The following is a 20,293-nucleotide window of genomic DNA, read 5'->3' as shown; positions in this document are numbered from 1 at the left end:
CAAAATCGGTTTGGGATACAAATAAACAAGTTACCTCAATTACTGTCCTCTAAATTGTGTGCCCCATGAGGCCATCAATGTATGTTGATCACTCAAATGTGTATTGAATGTGCCACATTGGAACAATATTACATCTAGAGTCAATGTCTTCCTGTTAGGATTATTGGACAGGCATTGACATTGAGAGTGAAGAGAGGAGCGTCAAGGAGGAGGTGAGCCCGAGGGAGGGTTTGAAGAGTGAGGCGGACCGTGCCCATTCCAAGAGCTCCAATGGGACGGTTTCATCAGAGAGAGCAGAGACCATCCTGGGAAGAGTGGGCTTTCTGGCCATGAACCTCAAGCAGAAAGTCACATTTTTAAAGATGGAGGAAAAAGAGAAAAATAAGGAACTGAATAAGAAGTTGAAAGATGACGAGAAAGAGAGAAAGGTCTCTTGCCTCGAGGTTGTCGGGAGAGGTTGTGTTTTCTCTAGCAGGAGATAAGCTGGCTTCTTATATGTTGTTGAGTAAAGCTTAAACCATGTATTTAGATTGTATGTAGGTATTGTAGTCAGGTATTATAGGTAGTTTACTTAGGTAGTTATTGTAGGTTATTGTAGGTAATTATTGTAGGTAAGTATTCTATTCGGTGGACCCCGGCGAAGCACGAGTGCTAGCTAACCCACCACTTGGACCAACAAAGCTAGCTAGCTAGTGGGTAGCTACTGGTAACTTTTAGCAACTGTGGTTAGTTGTTTCCAATGTTATTTCACGCTTAAGAGTACCTGTAATTGAGCCAGCTAGCTACCGACCATTCAGCTGTTCTTCTAACCTCATTATCCGAGGCATTAACGTTAGATGGTTGGTGGCTGCTGTACTTAATTACAGCTACTGATTGCAGCCTGCCACCCAGTTAGCTGGCAAAATATGATTAGACAAATAATAATATTTATTTGAATGATACAGTATGTTACTAAATTGAAATTAAAATGAAAAGTTTTTGTAATTATAACATTTTACGAAATGTAAAAAGAAAACTTTAAAAAATAATAATAATAACAAAAGCAAGGTAAAAAGAAAAGGAAACCGATCCAGATTTCTATTACCAGTGTAAAAACAAAGGGGGGAGGTGTCAATGTAAATAGTCCGGGTGGCCATTTGATTAATTGTTCAGCAGTCTTATGAATTGGGGATAGAAGCTGTTAAGGAGCCTTTTGGACCTAGACTTGGCACTCTGGTACCGCTTGCTGTGCGGTAGCAGAGAGAACAGTCTATGACTTGGGTGACTGGAGTCTTTGTCAATTTTTTGGGCCTCCCTCTTACACCTCCAAGTATATAGGTCCTGGATGGCAGGAAGCTTGGCTCCAGTGATGTACTGGGCCGTACGCACTACCCTCTGTAGCGCCTTACGGTCGGATGCCGAGCAGTTGCCATACTAGGCGGTGATGCAACTGGTCAGGAAGCTCTCGATGGTGCAGCTGTAGAACTTTTTGAGGATCTTGGGACCAATGCCAAATCTTTTCAGTCTCCTGAGGTGGAAAAGGCGTTGTCGTGCCCTCTTCACGACTGTCTTGGTGTGTTTGAACCATGATAGTTTGTTGGTGATGTGGACACCAAGGAACTTGAAACTCTCGACCTGCTCCACTACAGCCCCGTTGATGTGAATGGGGCGTGTTCCCAGTCCCTGTCCCTGAAAATCCTCCCCGGAGCATGATGCTGCCACCACCATGCTTCACCGTAGGGATGGTGCCAGGTTTCCTCCAAACGTGATCTCATCCCAGGTAAGAGGGGGAGTGGCAGCAGCAGCAGGTTCTCCCCATGTGAGCTGAGTCCAGTGGACCAGTCCTGTATACCCCCACCCAGACAGCGACAGTGGTCTAAACCATGGCTAGCTATCCACAATCTGGCTCGACTAAACAAGGTTTACCAAGAGGGAAGGAGGGAGAGGAAGGTAGAGGAAGACAAAGAGGGAGGAGAGGAAGGAGGAAAGGGAGAAAATGACTGTAAGACTGTAAGAAGGAAAGGAGGGAGAAGGCCGAGCAAGAGGAAGAGGAAGAGGTGGAAGATAACAAGGAGAGTTGATCTGTCCATCACTACCATAAGGATATCTCTTCTGGGGCCTCTTGTTCTCTCCTCTTTCCCACAGAGGAGCACCTTTCGCAGGCAGCCCAGAGCAGACTCTCCGCTGAGAGAAGGCTAGCCCCTGGAGGTTTCACCTTGGATTTATACAGAGAACCCCCCAGTACTCAAACTGCTTTACATTGTAGAGGGTGATCTAATCTCATTGGAGGCGACCCAATGACCCAGAAATGCTCCATGGACAGACTTCCTCCCTGCTCCCCGTCTCGCTGGCAGGGGGCTCGTAGGAACACCCTCCCTTCCTTGACTCCAGCAACACCCCTTCTTCACCTGCCCCCCTTATCATGTTATGAGTCTCACCTACAGGTCCCGCCCCCTGGCCTACCTGTTGCAGGTGTAAGTATGGTGTGTCGGACACAGCTGCCCTCCTCCCCCTCCTTCCGTCTTTCTCCTACTCCCCCCATCTCTCGCGCTCTCTCCTCCTCCCCCTCTCTTCCCTTTAAAGCAATAGTTTAAACCTACACACTTCCTTAAACCTAAAATAAGTCAAGAAGTAATTTTGTGTGGAAGTCAAACATTTGTTCAGAACGACAAAATCGAGACCTTTACATAGCCCATCTCTCATTGTCTATAGGAGTGATGTACACTGGTCAAATTGCCCAAATGTTAATTTAGACATTCACAAATTTTACAGATTTTGACTCTCACTAATGTCATGAAATGTTTGGCAAAGTAGTAAAGAAGGTTGTATTATACTTTTCTTGTGTTCTAGATCATATGGTTTGGAAAGTGTTTTTTTTTCTCAGACATAAATGAACAATTCCAGGTGAAAGCTAAAGGTCGTAGCTTCCTGGGGGGAGGGACACCACTACATTAATAAAATATTTCCCTCTTGCTAGATTGATGACTAAAGCCCTAGTGAAACAGTGCAAAATGGTTGTCAGCTCAACTGGTTAAATACAAGACCTGTTCATTGTGAAATGTATGTGTTCAAGTCTAATAATTTTGCTCTATATATTTTCTACTCTGTATGTAATTTTATCTGTTTAAGCTGTTTGGATTGTTAATTGATATAACACAGGGCACCATTGAAAAAGAGACACTGGTCTCAATTGGGATTCCCTGTAAAAATAAAGAGGAATATGATAGAGGGAATATGATAGCGAGTATTATGATGGAGTGGAATATGATGGAGAGAAATATAATAGAGAGAATATGATGGAGGGAATATGATAGAGGAATTTGATGGAGGGGAATATGATAGAGAATGAATGGAGGAATGTGTGACGCTCTTGAGCAACAAAGGTTGTCTGTTTGGTTATATCAACTGGAAAGACACGGATAAGAAAATGTTCAAACATAATTTTAAACAATACTTTTCTATAGTCAGCTGATATTGATTTCTTTATTTAATTATTTATCAAACTTAAATGCTAAACATCAATGACACCTACTCTTCAATTACATTTTTTGGGCCTATATAATTACACATCCAGCTAATTTTATCCCTCTATGAGCATGCGTACCGTAAAGATACCGTAAGGATCACTCGACTGCAACAGCTCTCGTTGATTTAATCGATCAATGGCTCAGATCACTTGACCAAGATAAACTTGTGGATGAGCTGCTTCTTGATTTTAGTGCTGCAGTTGACCTTGTTGATCATATGGCTAATAGCTGAGGCCATTGAAGAGAGATGTTTTCTTGAACCCTCATTTCTTTTTTGGAACTTTGTTACTGAGGTGACATAGACTATGGAAGACTTGTTTTACTGTAGTAAGGTAGCCTATGTATTTCATTGATGATGATGATGATGATGATGAAAAATATTGGCATTAGTGGTAGGCTGAGATCGAACAAACAACCTAAGTAAGCCTGGCTGCTATTTATGATATCTAAAACATATAGACTTTTAATTAGGCAAAACACATGTCGTTTGAATGGTCAACCATTTTACATGAGTTACAGCATTTTTATTTTAATAAAAAATTAGGTTATATGGATTCATTGTATATATTAGGTATGACTGTGCTGCATAGGTACAAAAAATCTAAAATAAATAAACTAAATTGTGCCAGCATTTGATAACACATGAAAGCTGCTGTGGGTAACCATGGCAATGGGGACTCCATTGTGACATCACAAGATTCCGATTCTGGAAGGTTACCTGTTGCACAGACAAACTGAACAGTGCAAAGAGACTGATTCAACTAACCACTGACAAATTATTAATGTCCTATTTCATTAGTGAGAGAACACACTGCTTACTTCAGAGGTAGGTTGTAATATAACTTATTGTGAATGTGTTTCAGTAGTATAACTTATTTTCAAATTACTTGTGTATGAATGTGACATTTTAAGTAGACCTAACATGACTAGTGAAACTGTTGAAGAGAGATAGTTTGCTTGAGTCCTCTTTTTGTGAGAAAATGCTTCATCCTGACACCTGAGATGTCATGCCACGGTGGATAGCTGTTTCCAATGTTATTCACGCTTAAGAGTACCTGTAATTAAGCCAGCTAGCTTTCTACCATTTCAGCCGTTTTTCTAACTTCATTATCTGAGGCATCAGCGTTAGGTAGTTAGTACCTACTGTACTTAATTACACCTACTGATTGCAGAAGACAAATATCAGCTGGCGTCGGGTAAGTTTGGCTTTGTACATAGCTTGGGCTTTGTCGAGTAAGGCTTAATTATGTATTTAGAACGTAGTTGGTTATTGTAAGTAGGCATCGCGGGCTGTTGTGGATAGTTATTGTAGGTTAGCATTATATTCGGCTATGCCGGGGATTAGCACGAAGCTAGCCAGCTAGCTAGCCGTGTCTCATACAAAGTCAACACAGTAGCCAATCACGACTAGCTAACTGTACCGCAGCAGCTAAATACAATATATTTGTACTAGCTAGCCAACGTTTAATTATTGCTGCGTTATGATAGGAACTAGACACAGACACGAATTATCTGTTTAGCGTGTTAAAACACTATCGGTCGTTTGTTGTTACCAAGTATTGGTGCTAAACTGTGTGTTATTGGATGCTAGCATGCTTGTTGGCTAAAGCGTCATAGCTAGGCACCGTGGGCTGTTGTGGGTGGCTATTGTAGGTAGCACGTAGCTAGCTAGCCGTTTTCCAAACAAAGTCAACACAGTAGCCATTGCTAGTTAGCCAACATGACCAGCCAACTGTACTGTAGCTGCTAAATACAATATATTTGTGCTAGCTAGCCAACGTAATTCGTTAACACACAAATTATCTGTTTAGTGTGTTAGCTCACTACTGTTAGTTTGTTGTAACCAAGTATTGGTGCTAAACTGTGTGTTATTGGATGCTAGCATGCTGGTCAGCCATGGTGCCATTTGTGCTAAACTGTGTGTTATTGGATGCTTTCATGCTAGTCAGCAATGGTGCCATTGGTGCTAAACTGTGTGTTATTGGATGCTAGCATGCTAGTCAGCCATGGTGTCATATTTAGCTAGCTGAACAAAGCAAGTTGAGTCTATTCCTTGAAACATTGAACTGCTGTAGTTCACAACAATTCTAATTTCTAAAAGTGGAAGTTGGGAGAGTTTTTATCTGGATGGTTCAGTGAAACAATTATAGTTTCTGAGGTGTAAGTTTTGGCGAGGGAGGCCCTACTCACTCCTTTTCCTGATGTTTAATTCATTTCATTCCGATCTCCTCTGCATTATTGTAGCCATTTGCTACAGCCTGTCAACTATGCCTCTGCCTATCCCTGTTCTCTCCTCTCCGCACAGGCCACACAAACGCCTCACACCGCGTGGCTGCTGCCTCTAACCTGGTGGTCCCTGCACGCACCCCACACCTGGAGTTCCAGGTCTCAGGCAGCCTCTGGAACTGCCGTTCTGCTGCCAACAAAGCTGACTTCATCCCAGCCTATGCTAACCTCCATTCCCTCGACTTCCTGGCGCTGACGGAAACATGGATTACCACTGAAAACACTGCTACTCCTACTGCTCTCTCCTCGTCTGACCATGTGTTCTCGCATACCCCGAGAGCATCTGGTCAGAGGGGTGGTGGCACAGGAATCCTCATCTCTCCCAAGTGGACATTCTAAATGTTTCCCCTAACCCATCTGTCTATCTCCTCATTTGAATTCCATGCTGTCACAGTCACTAGCCCATCTAAGCTTAATATCCTTGTCATCTATCGCCCTCCAGGTTCCCTTGGAGAGTTCATCAATGAGCTTGACGCCTTGATAAGCTCCTTTCCTGAGGATGGCTCACCCCTCACAGTTTTGGGGGATTTCAACCTCCCTACGTCTACATTTGACTCATTTCTCTCTGCCTCCTTCTTTCCACTCCTCTCCTCTTTTGACCTCACCCTCTCACCGTCCCTCCCTACTCACAAGGCAGGCAATACGCTTGACCTCATCTTTACTAGATGCTGCTCTTCTACTAATCTCACTGCAACTCCCCTCCATGTCTCCGACCACTACTTTGTGTCCTTTTCTCTCTCGCTCTCCTCCAACACTACTCACTCTGCCCCTACACAGATGGTAATGCGCCGCCGCAACCTTCGCTCTCTCTCTCCCACTACTCTCTCCTCTTCCATCCTATCATCACTTCCCTCTGCTCAATCCTTCTCCCTCCAATCTCCTGATTCTGCCTCCTCAACCCTCCTCTCCTCCCTTTCTGCATCCTTTGACTCTCTGTGTCCCCTATCCTCCCGGCCGGCTCGGTCCTCCCCTCCAGCTCCGTGGCTTGATGACTCATTGCGAGCTCACAGAACAGAGCTCCGGGCAGCGGAGCGGAAATGGAAGAAAACTTAACTCCCTGCCGACCTGGCATCTTTTCACTCCCTCCTCTCTACATTTTCTTCATCTGTTTCTGCTGCTAAGGCACTTTCTACCACTCTAAATTCCAAGCATCTGCCTCTAACCCTAGGAAGCTCTTTGCCACATTCTCCTCCCTGCTGAATCCCCCCCCCCCCTCCCCCCCTCCTCTCTCTCGGTGGATGACTTCGTCAACCACTTTGAAAAGAAGGTTGACGACATCCGATCCTCGTTTGTTAAGTCTAATGACACTGCTGGTCCTACTCACACTGCCCTACCCTATGCTTTGACTTCTTTCTCCCCTCTCTCTCCAGATAAAATCCTGCGACTTGTGACTGCAGGCCGCCCAACAACCTGCCCGCTTGACCCCATCCCCTCCTCTCTTCTCCAGACCATCTCCGGTGACCTTCTCCCCTACCTCACCTCGCTGATCAACTCATCCTTGACCGCTGGCTATGTCCCTTCCGTCTTCAAGAGAGCGAGAGTTGCACCCCTTCTCAAAAAACCAACACTCGATCCCACTGACGTCAACAACTACAGACCAGTATCCCTTCTTTCTTTTCTTTCCAAAACTATTGAGCGTGCCGTCTTTAGCCAACTCTCTTGCTATCTCTCTCAGAATGACCTTCTTGATCCAAACCAGTCAGGTTTCAGGACTGGTCATTCAACTGAGACTGCTCTTCTCTGTGTCACGGAGGCTCTCCGCACTGCTAAAGCTAACTCTCTCTCCTCTGCTCTTGTCCTTCTAGACCTGTCTGCTGCCTTTGATACTGTGAACCATCAGATCCTCCTCTCCACCCTCTCCGAGCTGGGCATCTCCGGCGCGGCTCACTCCTGGATTGCGTCCTACCTGACCGGTCGCTCCTACCAAGTGGCGTGGCGAGAAGCTGTCTCCGCACCACGTGCTCTCACCACTGGTGTCCCCCAGGGCTCAGTTCTAGGCCCTCTCCTATTCTCCCTATACACCAAGTCACTTGGCTCTGTCATATCCTCACATGGCCTCTCCTATCATTGCTACGCTGACGATACACAACTAATCTTCTCCTTTCCCCCTTCTGATAACCAGGTGGCGAATCGCATCTCTGCATGTCTGGCAGACATATCAGTATGGATGTCGGATCACCACCTCAAGCTGAACCCTGGCAAGACGGAGCTGCTCTTCCTCCCGGGGAAGGACTGCCCATTCCATGACCTCGCCATCACGATTGAGAACTCCGTTGTGTCCTCCTCCCAGAGTGCGAAGAGCCTTGGCGTGACCCTGGACAACACCCTGTCGTTCTCCGCTAACATCAAGGCGGTGACCCGATCCTGCAGATCCACGCTCTACAACATTCGGAGAGTACGACCCTGCCTTACACAGGAAGCGGCACAGGTCCTAATCCAGGCACTTGTCATCTCCCGTCTGGATTACTGCAACTCGCTGTTGGCTGGGCTCCCTGCCTGTGCCATTAAACCCCTACAACTCATCCAGAATGCCGCCGCCCGTCTGGTGTTCAACCTTCCCAAGTTCTCTCACGTCACCCCCCTCCTCCGCACACTCCACTGGCTTCCAGTTGAAGCTCGCATCCGTTACAAGACCATGGTGCTTGCTTATGGAGCAGTGAGGGGAACGGCACCGCCGTACCTTCAGGCTCTGATCAGTCCCTACACCCAAACGAGGGCATTGCGTTCATCCACCTCTGGCCTGCTGGCTCCCCTTCCTCTGCGGAAGCATAGCTCCCGCTCAGCCCAGTCAAAACTGTTCGCTGCTCTGGCACCCCAATGGTGGAACAAGCTCCCTCACGACGCCAGGACAGCGGAGTCACTCACCACCTTCCGGAGACATTTGAAACCCCACCTCTTTAAGGAATACCTGGGATAGGATAATGTAATCCTTCTACCCCCCGTACCCCAACCCACCCCCCCCCCCCCCCCCCAAATTTTTAAAAAAAATAAAAATAAATAAAAAATAAAAAAAATAATTGTAAAGTGGTTATCCCACTAGCTATAGGGTGAATGCACCAATTTGTAAGTCACTCTGGATAAGAGCGTCTGCTAAATGGGGTAAATGTGCCCTTGAGCAAGGCACTTAACCCTAATTGCTCCTGTAAGTCGCTCTGGATAAGAGCGTCTGCTAAATGACTAAAATGTAAAATGTAAATGTAATGTTACAATTGTAGTGAGCCAGCCTAATGGCTAATGCATTCTATTGATGACAGAAAAAAAACCTCTCTCTGTGTTAATCACCAACATATGTTGTAATCAATTATCTCAATAAATATGTACCAAAAGAGTAGGTTGTGTAAAAAAACAAGTACGCCTACCTAATTTGTAGCTGATTCATTTCTAATAAGAATAATATGTTCTTAATTGAATGGACATCCATTTCAAATGGTTGAATTGATAGACCTCTTTAAATTGAGGTGCACTCAAGGGCACTCAAAGAGAAAACTGGCATTTTTACCTCCTTGGTTTTTAAAATAGATGAAACTGTACAAGTTAGGTCCTGCATGGATATAGAGTCATTTTCTACCCAAAACACAGTGTTTTCAATGATATGATGGAAGTGATTAGTGTGGTTTGTGAGAACCAGGCCCAATATGGAGTAGAGCTACATGAGGGGTTGAATAAGGCTCAATAGTAAGGTACAGAAAGACCCTGAAGTTTGCTTTTTAAAGTCTGTGTTGTGCTTTTTCATCTGCCATGGCAACGCCTTGCATCACAATGATGATGTCATGAAGGATATTGTTCACGAAATGATAAGAACAGCCAAAATCGATTCATTTGAACTTGGTCGCTTTTCCAGTAGCCAACTTTTTACTATTAATTCAGATAGGCCTATTGCCTAAACATATCTGGATCAGGATTCTCACTTGCTTAATTGTAAGTAGCTGGGAAGAAAACGTGTGCACATTGTAAAGAGATGCATTATTATTTGGTTAGCAACACCCACTTACTACAACGTTGTGTATTTTCCAGAGTTATTGTTAGCTAAGAGGAAGACATGGAGGGTTCAACGCTGACACAGAGGAGGGGTGAGTGTCGGTTGGAGGAAAGGGCGAACTAGACAGAGTACGTGATGGAGCTGGGAGCCAGGTTGGCTCTGGTTTTGCAGATCCAGAAGGATCAGGAGAAGAAGATGAAGAGGATTTGGTTCAAGTCGAGGAAAATGCCAAGACTGATTGAGGAGGTAACAAGACCAACTTTGACAAAGTCGACAAGAGTTCTGTTTAACAATATTAATTAAAGCAAATATAAGTTATTGTAAGGGCAAAATGTTCCATATGCCATGGAATGTAAGCTAACAATGTTTTGTCCTTATTTCTTTTTGTATTAGGCTACACCATGGCAATGCTTATAACTGTTCTTGTCTAAATGTGTTGTATCGTGTCTGTCTGTTTCAGTGAATTTATGTCCTCAGTTCTTATGGTTGTCTGGTCATAAAAAATAAACAACCGTTCTATCATAGACGCTCATATCAGGATTATGTGGTTGTCTCACCTAGCTACCTTAAGTTGAATGCACTAACTAACTATAAGTCGTTCTGGATAAAAGCGTCTGATAAATGGCTAAAATGTAAAATGTTATGCTGGGTGTGGGGCATGTATTTTTACACTTAGCTGGCCCATTGGCTAGGGGACCAAGGGTTGGGACAGACTGGTGCAGAGCATCTTAGAGGACACTATATATATATATATATATATATATATATATATATATATATATATATATATATATATATGTGATGTATAAGTAAGTAGTGCTGACTCATACAGTATGTATGTATGTACTGAATGTGATCACTTTCATCATGTCTGTTTCTTTTCTCACGCAGAATGTGTGAGATGTGAGCAACTGTCCTCTCACTGAGTTCATGGCTCCCTGTATTGACTCCCTCCCACCACTGGCTTTCACCAATCAGAGGCCTATACCTACCATGTTGCATCCCCCCTCTCCATTTGCCATACGCGCTCAGGATGCACAGCGGTTCATTGTATTTTCATACTTTGTCCCTGAAACCTGCCAGTCTGCTGAATGCCCAGTTGCCACAGAGGCCACTGCAGATGTATCTACAGGTATACGAGAGGACCTATGGACAGATATACATCTTTCCTCAATGCTGCATCGATACCTGCCACACTTCTTTGACGAAGACTCCATGCAGCCACATCAGGCAGTAGAGGGCACCACTGAGGTCTCAGTTGCTCCAGTGGCAATATCTAATGTTGAGGAAGAGGACAGATTCTATCATTACTCCCTCCCACCCCTGGCTCAGCGGTTCATTGGCAATTCATTCAATTTCCTCGAAACCTATAAGCCTGCTGTTTCAGCCACAGAGTGCCCAGTTGCCACAGAGACCACTGCTACCACAGCCACTGTCAAGGGAGAGAATCGATGGGCAGCTAGAAGTTTTTTTATTTTTTTATTTTTTTATTTAACCTTTATTTAACCAGGTAAGCCAGTTGAGAACAGGTTCTCATTTACAACTGCGACCTGGCCAAGATAAAGCAAAGTAGTGCAATAAAAACAACACAGAGTTACATATGGGGTAAAAAAAACAAAGTCAGAAATACAACAGAAAATATATATACAGTGTGTGCAAATGTAGCAAGTTATGGAGGTAAGGCAATAAATAGGCTATAGTGCAGAATAATTACAATAGTATTAACACTGGAATGCTAGATGTGCAAGAGATGATGTGCAAATAGAGATACTGGGGTGCAAAAGAGCAAAATAAATAACAATATAGGGATGAGGTAGTTGGGTGGGCTAATTTCAGATGGGCTGTGTACAGGTGCAGTGATCGGTAAGGTGCTCTGACAACTGATGCTTAAAGTTATTGAGGGAGATAAGAGTCTCCAGCTTCAGAGATTTTTGCAATTCGTTCCAGTCATTGGCAGCAGAGAACTGGAAGGAATGGCGGCCAAAGGAGGTGTTGGCTTTGGGAATGACCAGTGAGATATACCTGCTGGAGCGCAGACTACGGGTTGGTGCTGCTATGGTGACCAATGAGCTAAGATAAGGCGGGGATTTGCCTAGCAGTGATTTATAGATGGCCTGGAGCCAGTGGGTTTGACGACGAACATGTAGTGAGGACCAGCCAACAAGAGCGTACAGGTCACAGTGGTGGGTAGTGTATGGGGCTTTGGAGACAAAACGGATGGCACTGTGATAGACTACATCCAATTTGCTGAGTAGAGTGTTGGAGGCTATTTTGTAAATGACATCGCCGAAGTCAAGGATCGGTAGGATAGTCAGTTTTACGAGGGCATGTTTGGCAGCATGAGTGAAGGAGGCTTTGTTGCGAAATAGGAAGCCAATTCTAGATTTAACTTTGGATTGGAGATTCTTTATGTGAGTCTGGAAGTTGAGTTTACAGTCTAACCAGACACCTAGATATTTGTAGTTGTCCACATACTCTAGGTCAGACCCGTCGAGAGTGGTGATTCTAGTCGGGTGGGCGGGTGCTAGCAGCGTTCGATTGAAAAGCATGCATTTAGTTTTACTAGTGTTTAAGAGCAGTTGAAGGCTACTGAAGGATTGTTGTATGGCATTGAAGCTCGTTTGGAGGTTTGTTAACACAGTGTCCAATGAAGGGCCAGATGTATACAAAATGGTGTCGTCTGCGTAGAGGTGGATCTGAGAGTCACCAGCAGCAAGAGCGACATCATTGATATACACGGAGAAAAGTGTCGGCCCAAGAATTGAACCCTGTGGCACCCCCATAGAGACTGCCATAGGTCCAGACAACAGGCCCTCCGATTTGACACACTGAACTCTAACTGAGAAGTAGTTGGTGAACCAGGCGAGGCAGTCATTTGAGAAACCAAGGCTATTTAGTCTGCCAATAAGAATGCGGTGGTTGACAGTGTCGAAAGCCTTGGCCAGGTCGATGAAGACGGCTGCACAGTACTGTCTATTATCAATCGTGGTTATAATATCGTTTAGGACCTTGAGCGTGGCTGAAGTGCACCCGTGACCAGCTCGGAAACCGGATTGCATAGCGGAGAAGGTACGGTGGTATTCGAAATGGTCGATGATCTGTTTGTTAACTTGGCTTTCGAATACTTTCGAAAGGCAGGGCAGGATGGATATAGGTCTGTAGCAGTTTGGATCTAGAGTGTCACCCCCTTTGAAGAGGGGGATGACCGCGGCAGCTTTCCAATCTCTGGGGATCTCAGACGTTATGAAAGAGAGGTTGAACAGACTAGTAATAGGGGTTGCGACAATTTCGGCGGCTAGTTTTAGAAAGAAAGGGTCCAGATTGTCTAGCCCAGCTGATTTGTAGGGGTCCAGATTTTGCAGCGCTTTCAAAACATCAGCTGTCTGAATTTGTGTGAAGGAGAAGCGGGGGGGGCATGGGCAAGTTGCAGCAGAGGGTGCAGAGTTGGTGGCCGGGTTAGTGGTAGCCAGATGGAAAGCATGGCCAGCTGTAGCAAAATGCTTGTTGAAATTCTCGATTATTGTAGATTTATCGGTGGTGATAGTGTTTCCTAGCCTCAGTGCAGTGGGCAGCTGGGAGGAAGTGCTCTTATTCTCCATGGACTTTACAGTGTCCCAAAACTTTTTGGAGTTAGTGCTACAGGATGCAAATTTCTGTTTGAAAAAGTTAGCCTTTGCTTTCCTGACTGCTTGTGTATATTGGTTCCTAACTTCCCTGAAAAGTTGCATATCGCGGGGGCTATTTGATGCTAATGCTGTACGCCACAGGATGTTTTTGTGCTGGTCAAGGGCAGTCAAGTCTGAGGAGAACCAGGGGCTATATCGGTTCTTAGTTCTGTATTTTTTGAATGGGGCATGTTTATTTAACCCTCCCGTTGTCCTAGGGTCAAAATGACCCGCCACTGTGTTGAACCAACTTTATTTAATTTGTATATTTTTGGGATCATTTGTGAGGAGGCAGTGAGACTTTAAAGAAAGTACCACTGCCTCCTTCTCACAAATGATCCAAAAAATATAAAAATTAAATAAAGTTGGTTCAACACAGTGGCGGGTCATTTTGACCCTAGGACAACGGGAGGGTTAAGATTGAGAGGAAATTACTTTTAAGAAACAACCAGGCATCCTCTACTGACGGAATGAGATCTATATCCATCCAGGATACCTGGGCCAGGTCAATTAGGAAGGCCTCCTCGCTAAAGTGTTTTAGGGAGCGTTTGACAGTGATGAGGGGTGGTCGTTTGACCGCGGACCCGTTACGGACGCAGGCAATAAGGCAGTGATCGCTGAGATCCTGGTTGAAGACAGCTGAGGTGTATTTAGAGGGTATGTTAGTCAGGATGATATCTATGAGGGTACCCATGTTTAAGGATTTAGGGTTGTACCTGGTAGGTTCGTTGATAATTTGCGTGAGGTTGAGGGCATCTAGCTTGGATTGTAGGATGGCTGGGGTATTAAGCATATCCCAATTTAGGTCACCAAGCAGTACAAACTCAGAGGATAAATGGGGGGCAATCAATTCACATATGGTGTCCAGGGCACAGCTGGGGGCTGAGGGGGGTCTGTAGCAAGCGGCAACAGTGAGAGACTTATTTCTGGAAAGGTGGATTTTTAGAAGTAGAAGCTCAAACTGTTTGGGCACAGACCTGGATAGTATGATAGAGCTCTGCAGGCTATCTCTACAGTAGATTGCAACTCCACCCCCTTTGGCAGTTCTATCTAGACGGAAAATGTTATAGTTGGGGATGGAAATTTCAGAATTTTTGGTGGCCTTCCTGAGCCAGGATTCAGACACTGCTAGAACATCAGGGTTGGCAGAGTGTGCTAACGCAGTGAATAACTCAAACTTAGGAAGTAGACTTCTGATATTTATGTGCAAGAAACCAAGACTTTTGCGATTACAGAAGTCATCAAATGAAAGCTCCTGGGGAGTAGGAGTGATACTGGGGGCTACAGGGCCTGGGTTAGCCTCTACATCACCAGAGGAACAGAGGAGGACTAGAATAAGGATACGGCTAAAGGCTTTAAGAACTGGTCTTCTAGTGCGTTGGGTACATAGAATAAAGGGGGCAGATTTCCGGGTGTTATAGAAAAGATTCAGGGCATTATGTACAGACAAGGATATGGAAGGATATGAGTAAAGTGGAGGTAAACCTAAGCGTTGGGTAACAATGAAAGAGATAGTATCTCTAGAGGCATCAATTGAGTCGGTCTCTGAGTGTATGGGTGGAGGAACAAAGGAGCTAACTAAGGCAGATTTAGCTAGGCTGGGGGGTCTACAGAGATATAGTACAATTAGAAATAACCGAAACAACAATAAACTAACCATGTTTGGGCTGAGGCTAAACATAAGCAGGATGTAGTACCTAAAAAAGGAACAGTCCAGCAGATATCAGCTGTATAGCTGAGTTATCATAAGGTCCGGTGGTGAAGCGCTAGTGAGTAAGAGGCCACGGCTAGCGTGTGCTACGTCCGTTTTGTTGTAGCCAGCTGGTAGCGATGAATCCGGAGTTAAAGATCCAGTGATTCATTAATTCCGGCGGAAAAACTGATATGTTCTGGGTCGATAACGCGCTGTGCAGACTGGCCGAATATCCGGTGATGAATGTCCAGTGATTAAAAATTAAACCCGCGGAAAAAAATCCAATATTCTAGGTGAAGCACCGCTAGCTGTGGATAATAGCAAGTAGCTAGTTCAGTAGCTAGGTCAGTTTAGTGAGTAAGAGGCCACGGATAACGTGTGCTAACGGGCCAGGGCTAGCAGATGGATGGAATCTTCGTGGTTAACGTCGTAACCACATCAGACGATTTCGTCGGCAGACCAGTCGTGTAGGATCGGCGGGGCTCCGTGTCAACACTGGGTGGTCCCGTCCGGTTGATAGCGAGGTAGATAGCCGGGAGATGGGCCTAGCTCGGGATGATTAGCCAGACCACAGCGTCCGTTTTGTTGTAGCCAGCTGGTAGCGACGAATCCGGAGTTAAAGGTCCGGTGAATCAGTCATTCCGGCGGAAAAACTGATATGTTCTGGGTCGATAACGCGCTGTGCAGACTGGCCGAATATCCGGTGATTAATGTCCAGCGATTAAAATTAATCCATCGGAAAAAAAATCCAATGATCTGGGAGAAACACCGCTAGCTGTGGCTAATAGCAAGTAGCTAGTTAGCTGGCTAGCTAGTTTCAACTGTAGATTCTAGATAAAAAGGTAAGTCAATAATAGAATCCGTTCCACATTGAGTGAGGCGGGTTGCAGGAAAGTATATTTTGTAGAAGGATGAAAAGTCTGATAGGGAAATATGTACGAAAAATACAAAAAAACAGGGTATTTACAGGCTATTTACAGACAAACGACAGAAACAGGACTGCACTACCTCGCCATCTTGGAAACACCTTCCTTCAGTGCTGCCTACATGCCTGCCAACAGTCTTTGACGATGACTTCATGCCATCAGAGCAGACAGTAGAGGATACCTATGAGGTCTCAGTTGCTACAGAGACCACTGCAGGCACAGCTACTGTTGATTTTGGAGTGTACAGATCAGCAGCTAAATGCCCTGTCCCAATGCTGCCTCCAAGTCTGCCACTTGTCTTTGAAGTTGACTACAAACTGCCAGGGGAGGCAGTAGAGGACACCACCAAGTGTCCAGTTATCAGTGAAACAAACAATGATGTGTCCACTCACCTCAAAGAGGACATGGCAGCTGATCAAAGCCCTCCTGACCCTGCAGCACTGCCTCCAAGCTCGCCATGTATCCGAGACTCTGACCACAAACTGACAGAGGAGACAAAAGAGGATGCCACCGAGTCCTCCGTTACCACAGCGATCACTGCAGGCACATCCATTGTCCAGGGAGAGAACCTGTTGGGTGATAAAAGCCCGGCTCCAATGCTGCCTTCAAAGTTGCCACACATTCTAGACAATGGCCACAAGCAGCCAGAGGAGGCAGTAGAGGACACCACCAAGAGTCAAGTGTCCAGGGAAGCGGCCGTTTCCGTCTCCACTGTCCACACTCTGCCAGGGGAGGCAGTAGAGGACACCAACAAGTGTCCAGTTGCCAGGGAAGCAGCCGTTTCTGTGTCCACTGTCCACACGGAGGAGTGTTTGGCTGAAAAAAGTCCTCCTGCACCTGCAACACTGCCTCTAATCCTGACCTGCACCCACAACAATGACCACAAACCGCTATGGAAGACAGTTGAGTGCACTACAAAGTGCTCAGTCGACACAGAGGCAACTGTTGCTATTTACACCTGGGATGATAAAAGTCCTCCAGGTCTGCAATGCATTCACAACAACAATGACCACAAGCAGCCAGAGGAGACAGTTGAGGACACCACATAGTGCTCAGTTAACACAGAGGCAAGTGCAGTTGCATCCACTGTCAAGAGAGAGGAACTGATGAGTGATAAAAGCCCTGTCCTAGCACTTCCTCCAAGCCTGGCATGCATCCATGACAAGGACCACAAGCAGCCAGAGCAGAAAGGGAAGGGCACTAGTGAAGAGGTGGATCGCTGCCCTCATGCTCACCAGCTGGTCCCAGATGCTAACTTAACTCTGGCAACCCCTCTGCTCTGCATGGCCACTAAGACGCCTGTTAGAGTGAGAGCCTCCATATGCAGGTCAGAGGATGAGGAACCCAGGCCCTGGACGCTGAAAAAGGCAAAGGTAGGTGTCCTATTTTACACTTCTACTCTACAGGGTTGGGGGTCTGTTCCATTTCAATTCAAAGCATTGAATTAAGTACTTCCTGAATTGACTGGAATTGAAATTGAATTGACCCCAACCCTGCTAATCTATGCTCATAGTATAAAACATCACCCCTTACTAGGGTTAACATTTGTATTACGTTTGGTGTGGACCCAGGAAGAACATCTATGGCTATTACAAAATCGGTTTGGGATACAAATAAACAAGTTACCTCAATTACTGTCCTCTAAATTGTGTGCCCCATGAGGCCATCAATGTATGTTGATCACTCAAATGTGTATTGAATGTGCCACATTGGAACAATATTACATCTAGAGTCAATGTCTTCCTGTTAGGATTATTGGACAGGCATTGACATTGAGAGTGAAGAGAGGAGCGTCAAGGAGGAGGTGAGCCCGAGGGAGGGTTTGAAGAGTGAGGCGGACCGTGCCCATTCCAAGAGCTCCAATGGGACGGTTTCATCAGAGAGAGCAGAGACCATCCTGGGAAGAGTGGGCTTTCTGGCCATGAACCTCAAGCAGAAAGTCACATTTTTAAAGATGGAGGAAAAAGAGAAAAATAAGGAACTGAATAAGAAGTTGAAAGATGACGAGAAAGAGAGAAAGGTCTCTTGCCTCGAGGTTGTCGGGAGAGGTTGTGTTTTCTCTAGCAGGAGATAAGCTGGCTTCTTATATGTTGTTGAGTAAAGCTTAAACCATGTATTTAGATTGTATGTAGGTATTGTAGTCAGGTATTATAGGCAGTGGCGGTTTTACACGGAGGCCGGGGGAGGCCCGTGCCTCCCTGGAAATGTCCCTGGCCACCCCTGTGGCCCCCCCGTGCTGACCAAATAAAAAATTATGAATTTATAACTATTTTACACGCGAGCGCCAAAAGCGGAACTAATGCAACGCTCTACACGGCAACGTTCTACACGGGTAAATTAGAGTGGCGCACCCAAAAACTGTATCCTGCCATCTGCCTGCCTGCCACGTGTGGTGCTGCTTCGGTGAATGAGAGCTCAGCAACTACTATTTGTGAGAGGAGCTACGATTTGCAGGAGTCGAAGGTAAGCAAAACGATTTAATATCATAAGTGACTTGTTGTTCTTGCACATAGCCTACATGTTCCTTTTGTTCCTCACACATAAATCAAATCAAGTTTTTAAATGTCTGGTCTCGATTTGTTTAGAAATGTAATCATATCTAAGCAAACTCATCGAAGCAGAAGCAAATATCCAAATGTTAGTAGGCTATCCTTGCTAGGTCTACACAATGTTGTGATGTTAACCACGTAACTTCATCCGTCTTGGCTGTTGCATCGCGATAACAAATACATTTTTAGTAAAGTAATCAACAGGTTATCTGCCAGTGTTAAGTAGGGAGGGATGGTTAGGTAACAAAATGTAATGCATGCCCCTACATTTTTTCTTCTTCTAATAGTTATCATGAAACGAGGAAGGGACATAAAGTAATTTTTTGCCCCAGCAAACAAAAAAGTGAGAGAAACAAATCGAGGTTTTGAGAAAGTTGAGGAAGAGGGAGAGCCAGCATGTGATGAAAGTGAGGGGTCTGACAAAGAGAGGGAAATTCCAGAGGGTGAGGAGGATGAAGAAGAGGGTGAGGAGAATGAAGAAGAGGGTGAGGAGAATGAAGAAGAGGGTGAGAAGCATGAAGAAGAAAGCATACAGGGACAGAGAGATGAACAGCCAGAGGGACAGCAAGTGGATCCATGTGGATCAAGTACTGCACCATCAGGTTTGTGATGAGGAAGGTTCTTACTATTTGCAAAGCAATGCAATTACAATGTAATGGTAGGCCTGCTGGGTGTCCTTAAAATGCTGCTTTCTGCTGTTAATTCTTTTTTGTGTCAATATGGCTCTGTTTTTTTTTAAAGTAAATACTTTGCCTACATTTTGAAATACATGCAGATATACAGTAAATAAATGTTGTAGTTGTGCCCTATGTTTACTGTCCATCTTCTTCAGATATCAGCAAGTCTAAGTATGACGTACCAGTACAGCCGAACTTGAAGATATTCCCAACCACACTGATGGGGGACAGAAGACGAAGCTTCAGACCAAACTGGTACACTACTCATCCATGGCTTGAGTATTCTGTAATGACGGACTCTACATGTTGCTATGCATGTAGACATTTTAGCACACCAAATGCCCCAGACACCGTTTTTGTTTCAACACCTGGTTTTACAAACTGGAAAAAGGCAACTATGAGAAATGCAGGGTTTTCACTACATGCAAAGTCTGAACGACACAAGTGTGCAATGATCGCATGGAGGGATTATCAAAGAGCTGTTAGAACTGACGCAACACTAACAGATCTCCTTGACAAAGAACACACTAAACAAGTACAAGAAAATCAGGCATACATTAAAACAGTTGGGGAAGTGCTGTTGCTTACAGCTACACAAAACATAGCACAAAGAGGACATGATGAATCTGAAGGGTCCACTAACAAAGGAAACTTTAGGGAAATTCTTAACACAGTTGCTAACCACGACCAACTTGTTAAGAGAAGAATAACTTCCATTCACAATGCAAAGTACACAAGCAAGATCATCCAGAATGAGGTTTTGGGTTGTTTGGCAGAAATGGTTCGGTCTGAAATCATAGAAGAAGTGAAGAAAAGTGAGGTTTTTAGCGTCATGGCAGATGAAACAAAGGATATTTCAAAAAAAGAACAGATGTCCTTCACACTCAGGTACTATTACAATGGGGCCATTAAGGAGAGTTTTCTCCATTTTGAATCTGCAGAGAGGTTAGATGCAGCAGGGCTTACTGGAAAAATAGTACACTTACTGGAACGTTATGGCCTGGACTACAAA

The sequence above is a fragment of the Coregonus lavaretus genome (genome assembly GCF_964263955.1).
Source record: "Coregonus lavaretus genome assembly, chromosome: 35".
NCBI classification, from domain to species: domain Eukaryota; kingdom Metazoa; phylum Chordata; class Actinopteri; order Salmoniformes; family Salmonidae; genus Coregonus; species Coregonus lavaretus.
This window is presented reverse-complemented; position numbering follows the sequence as displayed.